Source organism: Condylura cristata, unplaced genomic scaffold, assembly GCF_000260355.1.
Source record: "Condylura cristata isolate star-nosed mole 26May11 unplaced genomic scaffold, ConCri1.0 scaffold00013, whole genome shotgun sequence".
NCBI lineage: Eukaryota > Metazoa > Chordata > Mammalia > Eulipotyphla > Talpidae > Condylura > Condylura cristata.
In genome coordinates this window covers 30330327-30341565 of record NW_004567114.1, presented here as the reverse complement: position 1 = coordinate 30341565, position 11239 = coordinate 30330327, and positions in this window count along the sequence as shown.

Here is an 11239-nt window from a genome sequence, read left to right as displayed (position 1 = left end):
TTATTGGCTCATATTTCTAAAACTTACAGCCTGTGGCTGTTCCTAGTAATGAGGAGAAATTGAAATTCAGGGAAATTTAGAGAAAATCATTCTCCTTGCCAAAATAGAGGTCCTTATTCAACAATGAATCAAAGTTTGTCTTTCATGTTCCAACTTCTTATTTCTAGGGTTCTCGCTCTGAAACTCTGGATTACTTTTCTCATCTCTCCACTCATCAAAATAGGTTTTGGAAAAAGGATTGATAAGCATAGTTACGTTTAGTTGAAGAAAAGGCTATGGCCTACTTCTGGACACTATTCAAGCTGTCATAGTTGGGTTCCATTGCCCATCCTAATCCAAGTCCCCACTGAAACTTCTGTTTCTGAGGCCCCCAAGAACCTCAGAATTCCTAAATCTAATTAATCTAATGAATACTCCTCAGTCCTATTTTATTCTTCTCACATAGAGAAGACACTGAGAACATCCATTTTCCCATCCTTTGTGCTAGTAGAACTCTTATATTGTCCAGCCCCAAGGAATGAGTAATTATTTTATTTAAGCCAGGATGGCAACACCTTTTACTTTGCAACAATTAATCTTAGAGTGAGAATGAGTCATTGGACAGAGGGGAAGTCTGATGGGTCAACTGGGAAAGATTTTCCTCCTGGAAGAGAGTGAATCATGGAAAGAGAAAGTCTCCTTGTCTCCATTCCCCTTCCTATCTGCTTTAGATGTTTTCAGTTGCTTGGAGTGTCCAGCATGTGTCCAGCATGTGACCTATGGCATACTGAAGGTGACAGAGCAGGATGGAAAGGAATAGTGTGTTCCATGAAATTGTTGGATCATAAAATCCATCCAAAAATCACCCACCTCAAACTTCTAAATGTATCATTTCTAGTAACATCTCACTTTTATTCAGTCACTTCTAGGCAAATATGTTCTAGTGAGTATGATCTCTCTCTGGAACATTTAATATTGTTGATTACTTTTCCATTAAAACTTCTCTAGGCAACTCTGGTTCTCATTTATATACTTCTCTTTCTTCACAGGTCTCTCAAAAACATCTCAAAGATGTTACCCCAAAAATTAATTTTTAAAGTTTTCTGCTTACCCCACATGGTCTTTAAGGCAACTTCTCCCAAGCCAATTGCTGAAATTATCACCTATACTCTGACGAGGCCCTCACCACCACATTCTATCTCAAGATGTTTGAAACTAAACAAATTCTTTTCCTTGGTAAATATTCTCATCTAGGGCCTTGCCTGGTGGCACACTAAGAAGCTAAAGCTACTTCAGCATGAGTTTGCTCTCTACCCCAGAGCTGACCCACATGGCGCGGCAGACCTCTCTGACCCACCCGCTGCTCCCTTCAGCAGTGTACTTCGTCAGTCTGCCTGCTCTGCTCCCTACTCTGTCTCTGGTGAAGCCTTTCACCAGCCTTGCATCTTTGGCCTGTTCCCCACTTCTGTATGCATAAATAAATAAATCTTTTAAAAAATATTCTTATCCAGTATTCCTCATCTTAGTGGACGCTGCTGCCTCTACTTAGTCATCTGTGACAAAATGTGAATGTCATTCTAATCTTTCCTCCCAATTATTCACCTTCTTCATCCTCACTCCATTTTGTTCTACCAGAGTAATGCTCAGTAACTTCCTAAATATTTTTCAAATCCCTCCATCCTCTCTGCTCTCTCTGCCCTATTATTGGTTCACTTTCTCACCTCTTATAAGGCTCTCTTAACTGAAGCATTCTCTGCCCTGTCTCCTTCGTTTTATCCTCTGTTATGCCTCAAGGATGATTTTCTGTAGGTCAAATATTAAAAAAAAAACACTCCTCCACTTAACTTTTCATTGACTCCTTTGCATGGCATTCAAGGCATTGAATCTCATCTATTTGATTCCAGAGTTCTCGCCTATTTCATAGTCTCTGGCTTTCAATGATGAGGGGCCTGTTTTACCTGCAAAATCTAATTTACACATTCGGATTCACCGCCCTGGTGCATTCTCCATTATCTTCAGTTCAGGTATTATTTAATCATTACTGCATCACTCTTTATCGTCACCAAACTCCCAAACTCCCTCTATCCTCCAAGAAAGAGATATTCCTTCACAGTATCATATGATAACTCTACCATAGGATGTATTACCCAGCTCTGGCATTCTTGACTGTAACAATCTTTATCAGATTCTGGGCATATTGAGGACAGAACTTTCTGGTTCGTGTTTGTTACTCCACTGTCTAACCAACCACTAGCAATAGTAATGGTAAATATTTAATGAAACAGGAGTTAAATGAATGAATAAATGATATGCCAACACCCCAAATGGTTGCATTTTACTAAAATAAAGGGGGGGGGGATAACAAACCACTAAAAATAAAAAGGCATTTCTAATCATTTTATATTTTATCTAGCAGCCAGAGGGGAGACACTTTCCCAATACTGATAAATCACACTGCTACACGGACAACTATTAATTGACAATATCATCCCTACCTTGCCTGTTGGCAAATTTTCATTACAGAAAATCTTAGAAATTCTGGCCTTTCAACAAGGCATTTCAAAGCCTAGATAAGTCATCCAAAATTAATTACAGCCTCTTGTGAACATACGCATATTATATATGTTTGAGGTGGTAATGATTCCTTTAAGAAATATGTGTGAAAGGTATAGCTCTTCTTGAAAGATGAATTCAAAAATTTTATGGAAAATATCTGCAATATATATAAACAAGAGAGGTGACTTCAAGCCTGCTGTACATTTAAGACTGACTTATAAGTGACTGCACATAACTGTTAGATTCTATAGTTATACTGTGTTGATGATGTGAGTGGATTCAATGATTTTGATATCACCACTGATGGTGGTATGTATTGTACTGGGTCTTCTCCTTTTGCCTGATTCAAGGCTATTCTCCACCCCCCTCTACCTTGCAGGTTGATCTCTGAAAACTGCATCAATTCTGCTCCTTAACCTTCTGGTTTCTGATTTGGTTATCTAGTGAGCGTCACCAGGAAGAGATCAGAAGAAATAAGGAGACACACAAATTATTTATTCCCAATCATGATGATGGCTGCATCCTCAACCAGATGCCACAGATTCTTTTGGGTGGATTTCTTTTCTTCCCTAAGGCAGAGGTCATAGGAGTGTAATAACATACAGCTGTTACTAGCACAGAAAATTTCCACTATCGTTCAGCCCTGCCTTCACTCATGTATACATACATCTTCATTAAACTGTCCCCATTCATTCAGTTTCAATGCCTAGTATCCTGGCAAACACACATGATCAGTGTGTTTAGGGAAGTAACAAGGAGGATTACTCTATTTATACTATCATCTGCAAAACTCTCACATTTGTTTGCTCAAACTACATCAACCTATGGGCAAGTAAGAGTCACAGTAAATATAATAGAACAATAGTTTGGAGTAGTCATAATAGAGTTTTGATGTGTTATTATTGTCTGTAGTTCCAACATAATGACTCTCAACCACTTAATAGGAAGGCACTCATGAGTATGCACTCATGTCCTTAGAACTAAGGTACCCTCCCTTCAGCTCAATAACGGGTTCTTCTGGGGACACGTCAGTCTTCAAGGACATTAAAATATCACTGGACTGATATATTTCAGGAAATGTCACAAGACAGAGAAACATCACTACTCAGAAATCCTTTCCAGAATATTGTATGTGGTTGGTAGACATATTTCCTTGAGTTTTTGAAGTAGAATGGAAGGAAGAGAGGGGGAAAGAAACAAAGAACACAACCCTTTTAAAAGCGATGGCGTTCTACTAACAGGTGGTTAGTCAATACCAGCTTCCCAGGAGAGTGGATTATGGTTCACTGAAAGTGTTTTCACAGATCAGAGCCAGAGTAGAATTATTTTGGGAAAAAATAAAAAGTCTGAGACTGCCTTCATTGATAGTCCTTTCCCCCTGTAACCATGACTTCTCATTTCTGGAGAAGTGAGCTTTCCTCTAGACCTTCACCATATGCTGTGCAACTGTGGGCCAGTCATTTACCACCTCTATTCCATTTTTTCATCTGCAAAATAAGGGTAATGTTAGCACCCACTTCACATTGTTTTTGTAGATTGCTCTATCATTATTCATTAGAAAAATTGTAGGAGGGTCATTTTATTTTAGAAAACAATTGTTGATGTGAATATATTTGCCCATGATTTATTTTTATATTGTTTATATTCAATGCTTATGAATTAAGTAGATGTTCCACAAAAAAAGTCATCTTCTTTGGAGGCTCTCTCACGTGAATAAGTTTGAGCTTCATTAATGTAGAAAGTGCAGGAAATCCAAAATCATAAAAATATATATTCAGGTTCTATTTTTTTCTTACCAGCTTTATGATTTTGGTCAACTCATCTAATCTTTTAATCTGTAAAATGGACTACTTAGATTTGTATAACTTGGAGGGTTTTGTAGTATCTAAGTAAAATTACTACAAATTGTGGAGCTGTACGATGTCAGAGATCATTAGGATCACCAGTAGTCTCTCTTATCAAAATTTAACTTTATGACTTGAGTCAGTGGACAGTGGGTGTTTTGGTGTCGGATGTACTTTAGTAATAACATGGGGGGAGGGTCCTATAATCAAAATACAAACAATGATATAAACCAACATTGCTTTAATTAATTTTTTTAATTTAACTTTACAGAATTTTCCTAATCTTTTAGAGCTCTGTGAGACATTGCTTATGTTCACCAATATCCAGTTCTCCTCTCCTCCTGGACACAAAAAGACCATTGCACAGCTTCATACCTGGGGCCTCTTGAGTTGTTCTATCCACTGAAATGTACGGAGAGCAAATTTAATGCCTGATTCTCCAGTCTCTCCTCCCCTAATAGGAAGTTGACATGCTCCATTTTACAGAGCTATATGATGATCATTCAGCCATTCTAATGTGGTAGTAGGTGGCAGATGGCAGGAACCCTTCTGTGTTACTTTATTTACATTTCAATTAAACATCTGAGGACAAAATGTCATAATGCAAAAATATTCAAGTGGTAGAAATCTCCGTTCCTATATTGCAAACTCGTGGAAAGTATTGTATTTTTTAATAATATAATAGTTTATTTTTACATCATTTTGTGCCTTTTCCCATCTCAGTTGTAATCCCCGTGGGCTTCCCATTACCAAATCACCCATGTACCATCACCATAGTCATGGAAAACATTTTTATGTAGAAAGGTTGATACCTCCTTCAATCAAATATATTTTATGTCTCCTTATTTTTCATCAAGCTAGTTCTAGGTGCTTAGCTATAATCCTAAATGATGACATGAGCTAACATTAGGGTCATAAGATGAGGGGAAAACAGAGAGGCTGTCCAGTTAAATTTGATTATCAGATAGAGAAGGAGAACTTTTTAAATATAAACACATTTATGCATTTTCTGGGACATATTTACATTACAAAGTTATTTTCTGTTTACCCAAAAGTCAGATTTAACATGATACCCATGAAATATCACAGTATTCATTGCTTGTCTGAAATTCTAATTTTATTGAATATCTTCTACCTTACTTCCAACCCCAGCTACATGGTGCCTTAGACAACTGTGTATTTACTGCTATTTAATTTACATGTTATTAACCCCCAAAAGGTAAGCATAAAGTAGACAACTACTCTGAGCAATAGCCTGTTTGACCTAGCTGCAAACTAAGAGCTGTAAAATATTTATGAAAGGCATATCAGTTGCTATATTTGTTGAGCACTTCTTCTGCACTCCCGGTATCCACTTGACTTTACCTGTCTCCTTGACACTGTTTCTGCTGCAGCCACTTCTGTGGACCAACTCATGTGAGCTTCAATCAATTCTGCTCAGAAACAATAGGACAACTCCTTGCCTTGTGTCCATAATATATGTACCCGGGGGCTTTTTATGGCTGCTGAAATGTGATGCTGTAAAACCAATTAACTACCTGCACATGGAAGAAACCTTTCATCAATGGAAAACTGAAGCTGCTGAATACAGTCCTTTTTCTCTTTCTTTTTTCTCTTTTATCTTCTTGATGGGATGTTCTTAGATACAAGAATTCGTAGGACATTTCATGAGACAGTTCTTAGAGATCAAGGAATCGGTTGCATTTGGTAACAAGTGGTATCAAGATTTTACAATAAGATCTGCTTCCGTAACCCAGGCTAAGATATCAAATAACTGATATCTAAGAACCAAGCAGTCTGCATAATTGAAATGAAAAAAAATTGGAGTCAAGGGACTTGGCCTCTGCTATTTGCTGACTAATGCCATAGAGAGATTATTTAAACTCAGTGACTTTCAGATTCTTCATCTATGAAATGAAGAAAAAAACTTGTATGTACTTCATAAAGTTCTGAAGTCTCATATAAATAGCAGTTCCTGATAATTTTATACATGTCAGCCCTGTATTAAGTGATCTGTATTCTTTTCAGTAATCATGTGGGTTAGGTTCCATTGTCAACTGCACTTTAAAAATTGAGGTACTGAAAGATTATGTTGTTTGCTTGAGGCCACAAAAGTATAATATATGGGTGGAGCTAGAATCCCAAACCAGGCAGCAGGACACCAAATCTCTGTCCTTCACCATCATTACATCATACTTTCATCCAGTCAACAAAACCGTCCCTAGGACAACATGCATTCCCTCCCACCTCCTTAAAAAAGAATGCCACACATATTCTGGGTGACAATGTGCCCCATTAAGTGGCTAAAGCTCTCAGTCTTACTTGTGGCTAGATCATTCGACTAAACTTGAAGCAATGTGTTTAAGTGATACAGTTTTGTGGTACTTCTAAAGAGTTTCCATAAAATGAAGGGAGACAGGTTGTTCTCTTCCTCCTCCTGACTAGGATGTAAATTGCAAGACTGGAGTGCCAGCAGCTTTTATGGACTTAAAAAGTGACTTAACGGGGATGACAGAGTAGCGATGCTGTGGAGTCAGTCACTACAGGGACTGAAGACCACCTACCTCAGACCTTTCAGGCAGAGGAAATTACCCTTCTGTTTATTTTAGCCAGTGACCCATTGCTTTTAAATTTGTGCATGTGTGTGAGTGTTTTCCTATAATACTCTTGTCTATATGGACTGATTTAATGCTAACTAATAGGGCTAACAAATTTGGACTGCTTGCCTATCCATTTATATTGTAAATCATAAAAATAAAAACACATATTTTCAGCATAGTTATGACACTTAATGTTGATGAAGTGACTACTCTTGGGAACTATAGCCCCTACTTAAACATGACTTCTGTTGGAAGTCAGGAGGAAATGAAAAATACTTTTCCCAAGGATCAAAATTAGTTGAGATTGCTACACATATTGCAGAACAGCTGTTGTCACATAAAACTAATTCTATTTTTTTAGTCAAGGCTTCTTTCTCTCCAGGCAATATGCTACTTTTTTGGTGTAAATATATTCCTTTGCCTTAAAGACATGGTAAAGGAAAAGGAAAGTATTCATTTGTCAATATGAATTCTGAAGTGCTGAACAAAAATCTATATGCATAATTATTTTTAAGAACAATAGCCAGACACAACATATTTGTAAAGACCTACAAATTAACAAGTCATTATTTATTCCTGACATTGGCCAATTTGGCCAAAGATTATAATTTTATGATCATCTCTAATAACTGTTAGGTCAGAGAAAAGATCTTTGTATTTTTTAAACTTTATAACACATATTTATTTGAAGTTACAATATCAATGAAGTAATATTCCTATCTCTTAATAAGTGCTGCCAAAAACAATATGACTTTTGTAGAATGAGATTGTTTTTAAGCAACCAATTTATTAGTATAAATGTCTACTCTATTTCATATTTATATCTTTTCATTTCAATAAAAGAAATAAATTTCAAAGGCAAGTTAAGTCATATTTAAATGTAACTTCCCGATATTTAAAATAAGAGAAACAAAAATCCCCAGTCACATTTAATCTAAATAAATTGCTACAGCTGGACTCTAACTTGGACATTTTTAGTAACTTTGGTAAAAATAAAAATTGTAACTTTAACTAAAATAAATAAACAGAAAGTTTATATAATTAAAAAAATTTCATCTGAAGTCAAATATGAATTGTTGTATGGTCCTCAGGCATTTAGGACATAATGTATTCAACTGCAATTTTATATAATTGTGAAAGTGTTTTAGAGAATTCTCATTGATTGAGCCTAGAGAAGCTCTAATCAGGGAGTTTGTAGGCTGGCATGTGAGCTACCCTGGCCAGCATTCTCTGAGCAGAGACGAAGGTCTAAGCCCTAGTCATGTATATGGTAAGACGGCAGCTTCTTTGTTGGCATACCTATGGTTTAATTGTCCAGGGGCCAACTGTTTAACTGCCCAAGTCTCAGCTTCATGGGATAACTACAAAAAAAAAAAAAAAAAACCCAAAACAAACAAAAAACCCCAGCAGCTTAACTTCCCATCAACCTCACAGTTTAACTGGTGAAACCTCAGTATAAAATTAAACTGTAACTCAAAGGCCTATTATTGGAAAGATTATATGATATTAATTAAGAAATTTATTTTTAATGGTTTAATTCTATGTTCCAGCAAAAAAAAGTACATATGTGTTTACAAGTATAATTTATTTTCACAGAGCTTCTACCGTTATAAGTAATTAATTCCTTCTGCATCTCTTCCTTCTCTTGCCCCCATTTAAGAGGATACGTCTGGCAGCAAATTAGGGAGACATTGCTGTGGGCATAATCTTAATACTATTTTGACTTAGAAAAGAAGGCAAACTATGGCAAAATTTAGCTGCCTAATTATTAATATCAAATTACTTGCAACATTGCAACATGAGCTCTTTTCTAAAACGTTCCTTCTCCTTTCTTCTATTACTGTGACTTTCTCAACTTAAATATTGAATTGTTTAAAAGTCTACGTTTAATTTTTTAAGTAATGAACATGTAGTAGATAGAATTATTTACTATCTATGAACAAGGCCCAAAATATATAGACAATTTAATTTCTTAGTACAACTTGTATGTTTTATCATAAAAAGTATATTAGTGTTACCTCTAAGAAACTCCTTATCTTTATTGTGTCTTAAACTTTATCTACTCCTGTACTTATGGGAGAGCTATAGCAAATGACAGCTTTGTGGGATTCTCTACTTGAATTTAGGTAGGAATTAAGACACAAAGAGTGGCCCACTCATACTCCCCTACACTCCCAAACTAGGAGGGCTGGAGAGAATGACTCAGGAAGAACTACAGTTTACCTACTAGTATCAAAAACTAAAAAGTCCTAAATCCTTGATTTTCTCATGATTTCCTTCTTTTGGTATTTTCCTAGTGGTATCAAAATTGAAATGTCCTGATTTCACGTTAGATTTGGGAGGATTAAAAGGGATTAATGTTTTCATAAGTAGAAAAGTAAATGACAGCAACGTGATTTATTTTATTACAGAGAGGATGTAAAATTATATGTAAATAAAACTATTTAAATATTAAATATCTTCTAATTATAAGATATTTCATTAAATTAAATCATTTAGAATGGCCCTGGGATGCCTTCCAGGTTTATGTTACCCTGCAAATTTCATAAGAGTACACATGTGTAATCTGTGACTGAGGAGCTGTTCTAGGTCAATGCGGGGAGAGAACTTAGTCAACCTGGGAAAACCAACCAGGTAATATCCTTTTCACTATCAGATGCCTCAAGGGAAAATATCAAAGGGCATTTTCTGATACTGGAAAGTTTATAAACACTACTTTTGACTGCAAAGGAGTTTTATTCATGTACTTGAGAAAGCAAGAATGAGGTAAGAAGAGGTGTCACTGTGAACTGGACACAGAGAAATTCATTCCTCTCCAGTAATGGCACAAATATGAGGATATCTAGTAGTTAGATTAATATTTTTCCAAAAGAAAACCTTTGAATCTATCCATGCATGTTGACAGGTACTTGATTAACATTGTAGAACTCTGTGCCAACTTGGAAAATGTAATTGTGGTAGAAAAACATTAAAAATAGATGTTAACAACTGATGGCTTTGATCTTAAAGAACTTCACTGAGTCTTTTGGAAGATAATTTTCCATGATATTTTCCCTTGATTGTTAGGAAGGATGAGTTAGGAAAAAAAAATACAAAAATTTAGCATAAATCAACCTGGCACCTAGTATGGAGTACAGGGCCTGTCCAAAAAGGGCTCAAGAGTGGTTGATGGAAGGAAAGAACAAATAAATGAGTAAATGATCTATTTGATGGAGTTGTTTAATATTTCAATCAATTACAGAAGATTGTCAATGACAGATTTTAACTTTGGTGGTTTCAGCTACATTGGAAATTGGTTTATTCTGGGAATTATTAATCATTAGTTTATTGCTTCTATTTTGAAAAAATATAACCATAATGGTAAAAAGTTATTTAAGTATATAATGAATAGACAGAATTTAGAATACATTTGAGTTTTCTACAATTTAGGGCTAAAGTTCAATTAACCAAGACTTTGACAGTAGTTCCATGACATAAAAGCATTAATGACTAGTGACGGGAGGCAGATTATGTACATTGGTTTCTGTTTACAGAGTGATATAAATGAGGGAAGTCATGTGTTCTATAAAAGAACTTCCATTATTCTTATGTATATTTTTATGAAATAAAAGAACAGAGCAAAATCAGTAGTCAAATTGATACTATAACCTCTTTGTTCCTCACAAAAAGTATTTGACGGAAAAACTTTACTCTATAATTTGAGAAGACATGTATGCTTCTGAGAGCTGTCCAACAGACTAGTGGTCTATAATTTGAGAGATAAATGGTTCTCCTTCCCATCAAAGGGAACAGTAAACCCCCAATTATATAAAGAACCTCAGCCCAAGGCTCTATGTTTTAAATGAGTCCATCTTTTAGATTTCAGCAACCAGAAGTTCAGAATCTTGACACACACTGCTGCAAAGACTTGACCTTACAGGCATCACTGGATGCCTGGATTAGCATAAAGACTTCTCTTTACAAGTGCTCTGCAATGGTCTTGCAGAAAGACAGTCTGAGTTTATCCCTGATGTTTTGCCCCCATGATTAATAGTGCTATTTTCCCTCTCAAAATGGTCTCAGTTTGAATAGACTATTTGGTTATCCCACTTGCTATGGGAGTTGTCCTCCTAAGGGTTTTCCTAAACTAAACACTGGAATCTAACTTTATGTTGTACTTAATAGATTTGAAAATATGCTTGGTAGTACAGTTGACCAACTAAAGGTATACCTCAACTCTCTGTAACTCTAGTTAGGACATGTAAATTTCCTGGTCTTAAT